The sequence below is a fragment of the Arachis ipaensis genome, chromosome B8 (assembly GCF_059453495.1).
Source record: "Arachis ipaensis isolate K30076 ecotype BB chromosome B8, ASM5945349v1, whole genome shotgun sequence".
NCBI lineage: Eukaryota > Viridiplantae > Streptophyta > Magnoliopsida > Fabales > Fabaceae > Arachis > Arachis ipaensis.
In genome coordinates this window covers 69,212,682-69,225,605 of record NC_142443.1, presented here as the reverse complement: position 1 = coordinate 69,225,605, position 12,924 = coordinate 69,212,682, and the positions used below count along the sequence as shown (strand labels likewise).

Below are 12,924 nucleotides of genomic sequence, written 5' to 3'. Positions count from 1 at the left end.
TTCTGATGCTTTTGAACCCAAGAATTGCAAGGGAATTGGGGGGGGGGGAGGGGGAGTAGTCATAGTATAGTTTTTTTTTTATCATGTTTTAGGGTAGAATTCTAGAGAGAGGCTCTCTCCTCTCTCTAGATTTTAGGGTTCTTATTTCAATTCTTTTTAGATTTATATTTTAATCTTGTTTCATTTTAGTTTTCCTTTACTTTTATTTGTTCTAGCACCTTGGTTTATCTACTTCTCTTGTTAATTTCTTATTTTGCTCTCTTTTTTGTTGATGAACCCTTGTTAAATTTCAATTCCTTTTTAATGCAATTTCATATTTTCATGTCTTTTTTTGTTTATCTTAGTTGCTATTGTTGATTTCTTGCTTATATGTTAGTTATGGATTTTATAAATTCTTGCATTTTGTGATGTTTACTTTTATTGCACTCTAGGTGTTTGATAAAATGTTTTCACTAGTTTTAGAGTAGTTTTCTTTACTCTTGGCCTAGGCTAAGGGAATTGGGTGACCTTGAGTCATTGGGTCTCATTGATTTGGTGATTTGAGAACCCTTAGTGGTCAATTTGATACACATTAACGCTAGCCTACTACTAAGTCAATTAGTAGTTAGGTTGGGACTTATGGGTTGATGTTGATCAAGCCTATTTGAAATACTTCAAGCATAGAAGTAGACTTGATAGGTTGGCCCCTCATAATTGTCAATACATAGTTTGTAGACAAGAATGGTGATCTCAATTTCCATGCCTTAGCCAAGAGTTCTTTCCCTTTCCTTTATTAGTTAATTGTCATTTACTTTCATGTTATTTACTTTTCTTGCCAATTACCAAATCAAACCCCCTTGTTCCTTCATAGCCAATAATTGAGCACTTCATTGCAATTTCTTGTGAGACGACCCGAGGTTTAAATAATTTGATTTATTTTATTGGGGTTTGTGCTTGTGACAACCAATATTAAAACTTTGATTGAGTGTTGTTTGTTGGTTGGGAACTATACTAGCAACGTAATTAATTGTGTGAAATTCCTAACCGACATAAATACTCTTTCAAGTTTTTTTGGCGCCGTTGCCGGGGAATTGCAATGGTGTTATGTTATTGGCTATTGTATATATGTTCACATTGTGAATATGCTTCTTTGTTAGTTTTTGCTTGCTTTAGGAGTTAGTTTTTATTAGTTCTTATTAGTATTTGTTTTTATTTTCTCTTGTCACTATGAATTCTCATCACTTTGGCTATGAGTTTGGTTACAATTATGTTGTAGGGAATGAAAACTTCAATGAGGAACCACATTGTGGGAATGGATATCAAATTAGGGAGGAGCCACATGTTTATGGTCAACCTTCATGGCAACAACCTCCTCCAATCTCTCATGGCTACAATCTACCCCATAATGTACATAATTGTGAACCAATCCCTCAACATTGTTGTCAACCTCACTCACAAGTCTCATACCACCATTCACCTCCATATGACCCATATCTACCATACCAACCACCATATGAACCATACCTAGAGCCACCGCCATTCCAACACCAATACTCCCAAGAACCATCATTTTCTTATATACTACCTCAAGACTTTCACCAATTTGAACCACCTTCCAACTATGATACTTTTTCTCCAAACAATAAACCATCTCTTCCACCACCACCTTCATTGGACGAATCTTTCCGACCCCTTATGCAAGAACAACAAGAACTTCTAACTCGTTGCCAAAAGCAAGAGGAAGTGGTGGCTAGCTTAACCGAAGTGATGAGCCAATTGGCCTCATCGTGCACAATTATCCAAGACACCCTTATTGTTAAATGTGGGAGATTAATTGAAGAGCACAATGAGAAGGAAAATTTGGAGCTTTAAGGAGAAGAAGAGGAGTTGAGGCAAGAAGTGCAACAAGAGGAGGAAGCCGAGATTGTTGAACAAGAGGAAGGAGTGGTTGAAGATTTAGGAGATGTTGAGTGGAAAGAGGAATCTCAAGTTGAAAAGCCTTCTTCCATGGATTTTGAAAGTGATGTTAAGGAGGATAGTGCACAACCTCCAAGGCACAATGTGATTGAAGAGTTGAAAAAAATGGTACAAGCAACAAGTCCTCTCATCTATGATGATTCCACATCAACATACGGTCCTTTTGAGCTTGATGAATCCTTCCCCATTGAACTTGGAATTGATGTTGAGGTAGATTTCACTCAACCTCCTATTTATGATTTGAGTGATGGGGAAGAGCTTGAAGAAATTGGTGAGGAAGAACCTGAACTTGAGGAAGCTTGGCAAGAGGTGGAGCATGAAGTATCTTGTCAAGTGGTAGAAGCCCCTAGAAGAGGATGGACGGGAGTTGAATATGCTTTATCAAGATCGTTGTGAACTTCTCTACCTAAGTGGCCATCTAGTCCTTTATTTGAGTGGGTAAAACTCATCACTCTTAGCTTGATTATCCAACTTGAATTTGGTTTGCTTGAAACGGATGGCCAACTTAGGGCGCTTTGTGGAATGAAGCATAAGAGAAGGATGTTTAGTGGTTGGCGTTGTAAATCTAGGCTCATTATGGTTGGAAGCTCAAAATTGAGGAGCAAGGGGTGGACTAGTGCTAAATTGTATGGGTCTAGGAGGATAGTTTGGTGCCTTAGTGAGAATTCGGCTTGCTTTCCACCCGGATGGAACAATGATGATCAATTAGAAGACGGGTGAGAAAATAAGATATGGGATCCCAGATCACAACATGAAGACCAATTTTGGGAGCTCATATCTTGGGAAGAACTTCACCCAAACTTGGTGAAGTCGGTTGGAAGTTCTGACAACCGTTTGAGGAGCAAGCATCCTTGGGAGTTCAAGGATGAGTACAAGCATAAACCACCTTGACAAGGAGCCTCCCAATTGTGCAATTTAAGAACAATAAATAAAAGTGCTAGGTGGGAGACACCCCACCATGGTAAACTCTTTCTATTCTCTTGTAGACATCATAAATGGTGAATTGAGTTGCCATTGTAGGTAGTTTTTCTTATTTTCTATACCCTTGTACATATTGCTTTGATTGTTAGGTTACTTGTTGGGTTCATGTTTTGATTAGGATAGTTGTTTTGAATTGCATTTTGCTTGAAGTGCAAGTTTTGGTTGTTTTGTCTTTGAAAAATTTTCAAAAACTAAAAAGATTTTTGTTAAATTTGAATTTTGGTTGCTTTGGAATGTTTATAGGTTAGGAAAGTGCCCTATTTCTATTTTATACTTCTATAAAAAAAAAGATGGGAGCGCCACGCGTGAGCGTGGCCCACGCGCACGCGTCGTATGCTATGTTGGGACTCTTGGTACAAAAACCAGAGAGTTGTGCTGGAGTGGTGCTGCTTTTGTGCGAATAGCAAAATTTAGCTCCACGCATACGCGTGGATGACGCGTACGCGTCACCTCTATTTTCTGCGATCTACGCGTACACGTGTACGACGCTTACGCGTCGCTTCCCCCTCCTGCTTTTTGTGCGCACGCGTCGCCCATGCGACTGCGTCGCCGTCGCACCCTGTTTTTCCCCTGTTCCTTTTCTTTTCTCTCCTTCTTTCTTTCTTCTATTTCTCTCTTCCCTTCTCCCATTTCTTTTCTCCCCTTTCTTCTCTTCTCTTCTCTTCTCTTCTCACCTTTCTCATCATTTCTTTCTTACTTCTCTTTATTTCTTCTTCTCCCTCTTTTTAAATTTTCACTTCTTATTTTTCTCATCTTTCATTTTCTTTTGTTTATTGCATTTGCATACTTTTATTCATTGCATTTTAACTTTGTTTCTTGTTCTTATTTTCTTTTCTAAGTTGTTATTTTCACATTGGTGTTGAATTTCCTACTCAATTATTGAGGATTTCTTGGATTATTTTGGTGCTTCTCGACTTGTTTGATATTGTTGGGTGATGAAACTTTTAGGTCAATGCTTAATCTTTGATGACCCTTGCATCCTTTGTGTATTGATATGAACTCACATTTTTTTTCACGACCCACTCTTTCCTATTTGAACTTGATGCTTCTGAGTGTTCTCTTCATTTCATTCACTTATGCTTTGATTTTACTTTTACATCAAGTATTAGTTGATATGCTTTAGCTTATATTGCTGGTATGCGAAATTGTTACTCTGAGGTTGTAAAATTTATTGTTCGTTCTCTCCCTGGCAATGGCGCCAAAAACTGGTGCACAATACCATGGTCCAAACATAACTTCACAACTTCGCACAACTAACCAGCAAGTGCACTGGGTCGTCCAAGTAATAAAACCTTACGTGAGTAAGGGTCGATCCCACGGAGATTGTTGGTATGAAACAAGCTATGGTCACCTTGTAAATCTCAGTCAGGCGGATATCAAATGGTTATGGAGTTTTCGAACAATAATAATAAATAAACAGAAAATAAAGATAGAAATACTTATGTAAATCATTGGTGAGAATTTCAGATAAGCGTGTAGAGATGCTTTCGTTCCTCTGAACCTCTGCTTTCCTGCTGTCTTCATCCAATCAGTCTTACTCCTTTCCATGGCAAGCTTTCTGTAAGGGCATCACCGTTGTCAATGGCTACATCCCATCCTCTCTGTGAAAATGGTCCAAATGCTCTGTCACGGCATGGCTAATCATCTGGAGGTTCTCGATCATACTGGAATAGGATTTACTATCCTTTTGCGTCTGTCACTACGCCCAGCACTCGCGAGTTTGAAGTTCGTCACAGCCATCCCTTCCCAGATCCTACTCGGAATACCACAGACAAGGTTTAGACTTTCCAGATCTCAGGAATGGCCATCCATGGGTTCTAACTTATACCACGAAGACACCAACAACTCAGACTCAGTCCCCTGTATTAGATATCTAAGAGATACTCATTCTAGCTTGTTTGCATGTAGAACGGAAGTGTTTGTTAGGCACGCGTTCATAAGTGAGAATGATGATGAGCATCACATAATCATCACATTCATCATGTTCTTGGGTGCGAATGGATATCTTAGAAGCGGAATAAGTTGAATTGAATAGAAAAATAGTAGTACTTTGCATTAAATCATGAGGAACAGTAGAGCTCCACACCTTAATCTATGGAGTGCAGAAATCTACCGTTGTAAATACATAAGTAATGAAGGTTCAGGCATGGCCGAATGGCCAGCCCCCAAACGTGATCAATATGATCTCCAGATGAACTAAAAATCATAAGATGATCCGAAGATCTAAATATAATAGTAAAAAGTCCTATTTATACTAAACTAGCTACTAGGGTTTACAGAAGTAAGTAATTGATGCATAAATCCACTTCCGGGGCCCACTTGGTGTGTGCTTGGGCTGAGCTTGAAGTTTACACGTGCAGAGGGTTCTTCTGGAGTTGAACGCCAAGTTGTAACATGTTTTTGGCGTTCAACTCTGGTTCGTGACGTGTTTCTGGCGTTTAACTCCAGACTGCAGCATAGAACTGGCGTTCAAAGCCCTTTTGCATCATCTAAACTCGGCCAAAGTATAGACTATTATATATTGCTGGAAAGCCCTGGATGTCTACTTTCCAACGCAATTGGAATCGCGCCATTTTGAGTTCTGTAGCTCTAGAAAATTCACTTTGAGTGTAGGGAGGTCAGAATCCAACAGCATCAGCAGTCCTTCTTCAACCTCTGAATCTGGTTTTTGCTCAAGTCCCTCAATTTCAGCCAGAAAATACCTGAAATCACAGAAAAACACACAAACTCATAGTAAAGTCCAGAAATGTGAATTTAACATAAAAACTAATGAAAACATCCCTAAAAGTAACTAGATTCTACTAAAAACATACTAAAAACAATGCCAAAAAGCGTATAAATTATCCGCTCATCACAACACCAAACTTAAATTGTTGCTTGTCCCCAAGCAACTGAAAATCAAATAGGATAAAAAGAAGAGAATATACTATAAATTCCAAACTATCAATGAAATATAGCTCCAATCAGATGAGCGGGACTTGTAGCTTTTTGCCTATTGAACAGTTTTGGCATCTCACTTTATCCATTGAGGTTCAGAATGATTGGCATCTATAGGAACTCAGAGTTCAGATAGTGTTAGTGATTCTCCTAGTTCAGTATGTTGATTCTTGAACACAGCTACTTTATGAGTCTTGGCCGTGGCCCTAAGCACTTTGTTTTCCAGTATTACCACCTGATACATAAATGCCACAGACACATAATTGGGTGAACCTTTTCAGATTGTGACTCAGCTTTGCTAAAGTCCCCAGTTAGAGGTGTCCAGGATTCTTAAGCACACTCTTCTTTTGCTTTGGACCTTGACTTTAACCGCTCAGTCTCAAGCACATGATTAGGGACAGCTTGGTTTAGCCGCTTAGGCCAGGATTTTATTCCTTTAGGCCCTCCTATCCACTGATGCTCAAAGCCTTGGGATCCTTTTTATTTACCCTTGCCTTTTGGTTTTAAGGGCTACTGGCTTTTTGCTCTTGCCTTTTAGTTTTAAGAGCTTTTGGCTTTTTCTGCTTGCTTTTTCTCTTTTTTTTTTCTATTTTTTTCGCTATTTTGTTTTTTTTTTTCTGCAAGCTTTTGTATTCACTGCTTTTTCTTGCTTCAAGAATTATTTTTATGATTTTTCAGATTATCAAATAACATGTCTCCTTGTCATCATTCTTTCAGGAGCCAACATATTTAACATTCTTAAGCAACAACTTCAAAAGACATATGCACTGTTCAAGCATTCATTCAGAAAACAAGAAGCATTGTCACCACATCAATATAATTAAACTAAGTTCAAGGATAAATTCGAAACTCATGTACTTCTTGTTCTTTTGAATTAAAAACATTTTTCATTTAAGAGAGGTGATGGATTCATAGGACATTCATAACTTTAAGACAAAGTTACTAAATACTAATGATCATGTAATGAAGACACAAACATAGATAAGCATTTAACATAAAGAAAATTTGAGAACAAGGAATGAGTCCACCTTAGTGATGGTGGCGTTTTCTTCTTGAGGAACCAATGATGTCCTTGAGCTCTTCTATGTCTCTTCCTTGTCTTTGTTGCTCCTCCCTCATAGCTCTTTGATCTTCTCTAATTTCATAGAGGATGATTGAGTGCTCTTGATGTTCCACCCTTAGTTGTCCCATGTTGGAACTCAGTTCTCCTAGGGAGGTGTTGATTTGCTCCCAAAAATTCTGTGGAGGAAAGTGCATCCCTTGAGGCATCTCAGGGATTTGAGCTTCTTCATGCGTCTCTTGAGATCCATGAATAGGCTCTCTTGTTTGCTCCATCCTTTTCTTAGTGATGGGCTTGTCCTCATCAATGAGGATATCTCCCTCTATGTCAATCCCAGCTGAGTTGCATAGATGGCAAATGAGGTGGAGAAAAGCTAACCTTGCCATAGTGAAGGCCTTGTTAGCCACCTTGTAGAGTTCTTGAGGTATAATCTCATGAACCTCCACCTCTTCTCCAATCATGATGCTATGGATCATGATGGCCTGGTTTATAGTAACTTCAGACCGGTTAGTAGTGGGAATGATTGAGCATTGAATGAGCTCCAACCATCCTCTAGTTACAGGCTTAAGGTCCAGTCTTCTCAGTTGAACCGGTTTGCCTTTTGAGTCAATCTTCCATTGAGCTCCTTCCACACATATGTCCATGAGGACTTGGTCCAACCTTTGATCAAAGTTGACTCTCCTTGTGTAGGGGCGTACGTTCTCTTCCATTGTTGGCAAGTTGAACGCCAACCTCACATTTTCTGGACTAAAATCTAAGTAATTCCCCCGAACCATGGTGAGATAATTCTTTGGGTTTGGGTTCTTACTTTGATCATGGTTCCTAGTGATCCATGCATTAGCATAGAACTCTTGAACCATTAGGATTCCGACTTGTTGGATGGGGTTTGTTAGAACTTCCCAACCTCTTCTATGGATTTCATGTCGGATCTCCGGATACTCATTTTTCTTGAATTTGAAAGGGACTTCGGGGATCACCTTCTTATTGGCCACAACATCATAGAAGTGGTCTTGATGGGTTTTGGAGATGAATCTTTCCATCTCCCATGACTCGGAGGTGGAAGCTTTTGTCTTCCCTTTCCCTTTTCTAGAGGATTCTCCGGTCTTAGGTGCCATCAATGGTAATGGAAAAACAAAAAGCTTTATGCTTTTACCACACCAAACTTAGAATATTGCTCGCCCTCAAGCAAGAGAAGAAAGGAGAGATGAAGAAGAAGAAGAAATGGAGGAGAGGGAGAGAGGTTTGTGTTTCGGCCAAGAAGAGGAAGAGAGGGTTGTGTTGTGTGAAAATGATTTTGAATTTTGAAGGTAGGTGGGGTTTATGAGGTAGGTTTATGGGGAAGAGTGGATGGATGTGAGTGGTGAATGGGTGATAGGGAAGAGAGCTTAAGGTGATTGGTGAAGGGTTTTGGAGAAGGATGTTTATTGGGAAGAGAGGATGAACATTGAGAAGAGGGAAGAGTATGAGTGGAGATAGGTGGAGATCCTGTGGGGTCCACAGATGCTGAGATGATCCTGTGGGGTCCACAGATCCTGAGGTGTCAAGGAATTGCATCCCTGCACCAATTAGGCATGTAAAATGCCTTTGCATGCAATTCTGGCGTTTAAACGCCGAATTGGTGCTTGTTCTGGGCGTTCAGCGCCCAGATGCAGCATGTTTCTGGCGTTGAACGCCAGTTCTATGCTTGTTTCTGGCGTTCAGTGCCAGCTTTCCTCAGTGTGCATTCCTGGCATCTGAACTCCAGGATGCTGCTTGTTTTGGGCGTTCAACGCTAGATCCATGCTCTGTTCTGGCGTTGAACGCCAGCCAGATGCTCCTTACTAGCGTTTAGCCCTTCCTCCAGGGTGTGATTTTTCTTCTGCTGTTTTTGATTCTATTTTTAATTTTTTTTTTATTTATTTTGTGACTCCACATGATCATGAACCTAATAAAACATGAAATAACAATAAAATTAGATAAATAAAAATTGGGTTGCCTCCCAACAAGCGCTTCTTTAATGTCAATAGCTTGACAGTGGGCTCTCATGGAGCCACATAGGTGATCAGGTCAATTTTATAGACTCCTAACACTAAACTTAGAGTTTGGATATGGGAGTTCAACACCAAACTTAGAGTTTGGCTGAGGCCTCCCAACACCAAACTTAGAGTTTGACTGTGGGGGCTTTGGTTGACTCTGCAGTGAGAGAAGCTTATCGTGCCTCTTTTCCATGTTTTCAGGATGATAACCTTGTGCTTTAAACACAAGGGAGTCCTCATTCAATTGAAGGACTAATTCTCCTCTGTCAACATCAATCACAGCTCTTGCTGTGACTAGGAAGGGTCTTCCAAGGATGATGGATTCATCCTCATCCTTCCCAGTATCTAGGATTATGAAATTAGCAGGGATGTGAAGGCCTTCAACCTTTACTAACATGTCCTCTACTTGTCCATAAGCCTATTTTCTGGAATTGTCTGCCATCTCTAATGAGATTTTAGCAGCTTGTACCTCAAAGATTCCCAGTTTCTCCATTACAGAGAGTGGCATGAGGTTTATTCCTGACCCAAGGTCACATAGAGCCTTCTCAAAGGTCATGGTGCCTATGGTGCAAGGTATTAGGAACTTTCCAGGATCCTATTTCTTCTGAGGCAATCTCAGTTGATCCAATGCATTTAGTTCATTGGTGAACAGGGGAGGTTCATCTCCCCAAGTCTTATTACCAAATAAATTGGCATTCAGCTTCATGATTGCACCAAGGAACTTGGCAACTTGTTCTTCAGTGACATCCTCATTCTCTTCAGAAGAAGAATACTCATCAGAACTCATGAAGGGCATAAGGAGGTTTAATGGAATCTCTATGGTCTCTAGATGAGCCTCAGAGTCCTTTGGTTCCTCAAAGGGATACTCTTTATTGAACACTGGACGTCCCAGGAGGTCTTTCTTACTGGGATTCACGTCCTCAACCTCCCTTACAGGTTCGGCCATGGTAATTAATTCAATGGCCTTGCACTCTCCTTTTGGATTCTCTTCTGTATTGCTTTGGAGAGTACTAGGAGGGGTTTCAGTGATTCTTTTACTCAGCTGGCCCACTTGTGCTTCCAAATTTCTAATGGAGGACCTTGTTTCATTCATGAAACTCACAGTGGCCTTAGATAGATCAGAGACTAAGTTTGCTAAATTAGAGGTATTTTGTTCATAGTTCTCTGTCTGTTGCTGAGTGGATGATGGAAAAGGCTTGCTATTGCTAAACCTGTTTCTTCCACCATTATTAAAGCCTTGTTGATGCTTTTGTTGATCCTTCCATGAGAAATTTGGGTGATTTCTCCATGAGGGATTATAGGTGTTTCCATATGGTTCACCCATGTAATTTACCTCTGCTATTGCATGGTTCTCAGGATCATAAGCTTCTTCTTCAGAAGATGCCTCTTGAGTACTGTTGGATGCAGCTTGCATTCCATTCAGACTCTGAGAAATCATATTGACTTGCTGAGTCAATATTTTATTCTGGGCCAATATGGCATTCAGAGTATCAATTTCAAGAACTCCCTTCTTCTGAGGCGTCCCATTACTCACAGGATTCCTCTCAGAAGTATACATAAACTGGTTGTTAGCAACCCTGTCAATAAGTTCTTGAGCTTCTGCAGGCATTTTCTTTAGGTGAATGGATCCACCTGCAGAAGTATCCAATGACATCTTAGCTAATTCAGACAGACCATCATAGAATATATCCAGGATGGTCCATTCTGAAAGCATGTCAGAAGGACACTTTTTGGTCAGTTGCTTGTATCTCTCCCAAGCTTCATAGAGGGATTCACATTCTTTCTGTCTGAAGGTTTGAACATCCACTCTAAGCTTACTAAGCTTTTGAGGAGGAAAGAACTTGGCTAAGAAAGCCTTGACCAGCTTATCCCAAGAGTTCAGGCTATCCTTAGGTTGAGAGTCCAACCATATTCTAGCTCTGTCTCTTACAGCAAAAGGGAAAAGCATGAGCCTGTAGACTTCAGGATCTACTTCATTAGTCTTAACAGTATCACATATCTGCAAGAATTCAGTTAAGAACTGAAAATGATCTTCAGTTAAGAACTGAAAATGATCTTGCAGTTTTGTTGCATCAGAGAAACTAGTTGAGGCTTAAGCTCAAAATTGTTTGCTCCAATGGCAGGGATGGAGATGCTTCTTCCATGTAATTTGGAATTAGGTGCAGTAAAGTCACCAAGCATCCTCCTTGCATTATTATTTTCAGCTGCCATCTCCTCTTCTTGTTCGAAAATTTCTGTAAGGTTGTCTCTGGATTGTTGTATTTTAGCTTCTCTTAGTTTCCTCTTCAGAGTCCTTTCAGGTTCAGGGTCTGCTTCAACAAGAATATTCTTGTCCTTGCTCCTGCTCATATGAAAAAGAGGGAACAGAAAAATAATAATAATAGGGATCCTTTTTACCCAGGTATAGAGGTTCCCCTTTGTGAGTAGAAGAAGAAAAAGAATGTAATGTAAAGAAGGAAAGAAGAGAAAATTCGAACATAGATGGAAGAGTGGGTTCGAATTTGGGTGAGATGAAGTGTTAGTAGATGAATAAATAAATAGAAAGAGATGAGAGGTGAGAGGATTTTCGAAAACTAAAAATTAAAATTTAAAGTTAAATTTCGAAAATAGTGTTTTTGAAAAAGGTTAGTAATTTTCGAAAATTAGGAATGAAATAAAATTAAAATTAAAAATTGAAACAATTAGTTAATTAAAAAGAATTTTTGAAAAAGAGGGAAGAGATTTTTGAAAATTAGAGAGAGAGTTAGTTAGGTAGTTTTGAAAAAGATAAGAAACAAACAAAAAGTCAATTAGTTAGTTGAAAAAGATTTGAAAATCAATTTTGAAAAGATAAGAAGATAAGGAGTTAGAAAAGATATTTTAATATCAAATTTTGAAAAAGATAAGATAAAAAGATATTTTTGAAAAGATATGATTGAAATTAGTTTTGAAAAAGATTTGATTTTTAAAATCACAATTAATGACTTGATTCACAAGAAATCACAAGATATGATTCTAGAACTTAAAGTTTGAATCTTTCTTAACAAGTAAGTAACAAACTCGAAATTTTTGAATCAAAATATTAATTGTTGATGATATTTTCGAAAATATGATGTAAAATTAAGAAAAAGATTTTTGAAAAATGTTTTTAAAATTTTTGAAAATAAATAAGAAAAATGAAAAAGATATGATTGTTGAAAAAGATTTTGAAGAAGATATGATTTTTAAATTGAAAATTTGATTTGACTCATAAGAAATAACTAAATTTTAAAAAGTTTTGAAAAAGTCAACTCAAATTTTCGAATTTATGAGAAGAAAAAGGGAAAGATATTTTTTTTATTTTTGAATTTTTAATGAAGAAAGAGAAAAACATGAAAAAGACTCAATGCATGAGAATTTTGGATCAAAACATGTGATGCATGCAAGAACACTATGAATGTCAAGATGAACACCAAGAACACTTTGAATGTCAAGATGAACACCAAGAACTTATTTTTGAAAATTTTTTTAAGAAAAGAAAAACATGCAAGACACCAAACTTGGAAATTTTTAATGCTTAGACAATATGAATGCAAGAATGCATATGAAAAACACCATACAACACAAAACAATATAATATGAAGATCAATCAAGAAGGTTTATCAAGAACAACTTGAAGATCATGATGAATGCAATGCATGAATGCAATTTTTGAAAAATGCAAGATGAGTATGCAATTGACACCAAACTTAAAAATTGACTCAAGACTCAAACAAGAAACACAAAATTATTTTCTGATTTTATGATTTTATTAATTTTTTGGTATTTTTCGAAAATTATTTGAAAAAGAAAAATAAGGATTCCAAAATTTTTAATATGAATTCCAGGAATCTTGCACTCTTAGTCTAAAGCTTCAGTCCAGGAATTAGACATGGCTCACTAGCCAGCCAAGCTTTCAGTGAAAGCTCCGGTCCAAAACACTAGACATGGCCAATGGCTAGCCAAGCTTCAGCAGAT

At 38.3% G+C, this 12,924-nt stretch overlaps 1 non-coding gene across 1 annotated transcript; it reads left to right on the top strand.

Annotated features, from left to right (window-relative positions):
• Positions 1 to 10,657: 10,657 nt before the first annotated feature.
• LOC148548461 (small nucleolar RNA R71) lies at positions 10,658 to 10,765 on the top strand. The gene has a single exon (XR_015898164.1). It is a non-coding gene; the product is annotated as a small nucleolar RNA R71 (small nucleolar RNA).
• Positions 10,766 to 12,924: the final 2,159 nt, after the last annotated feature.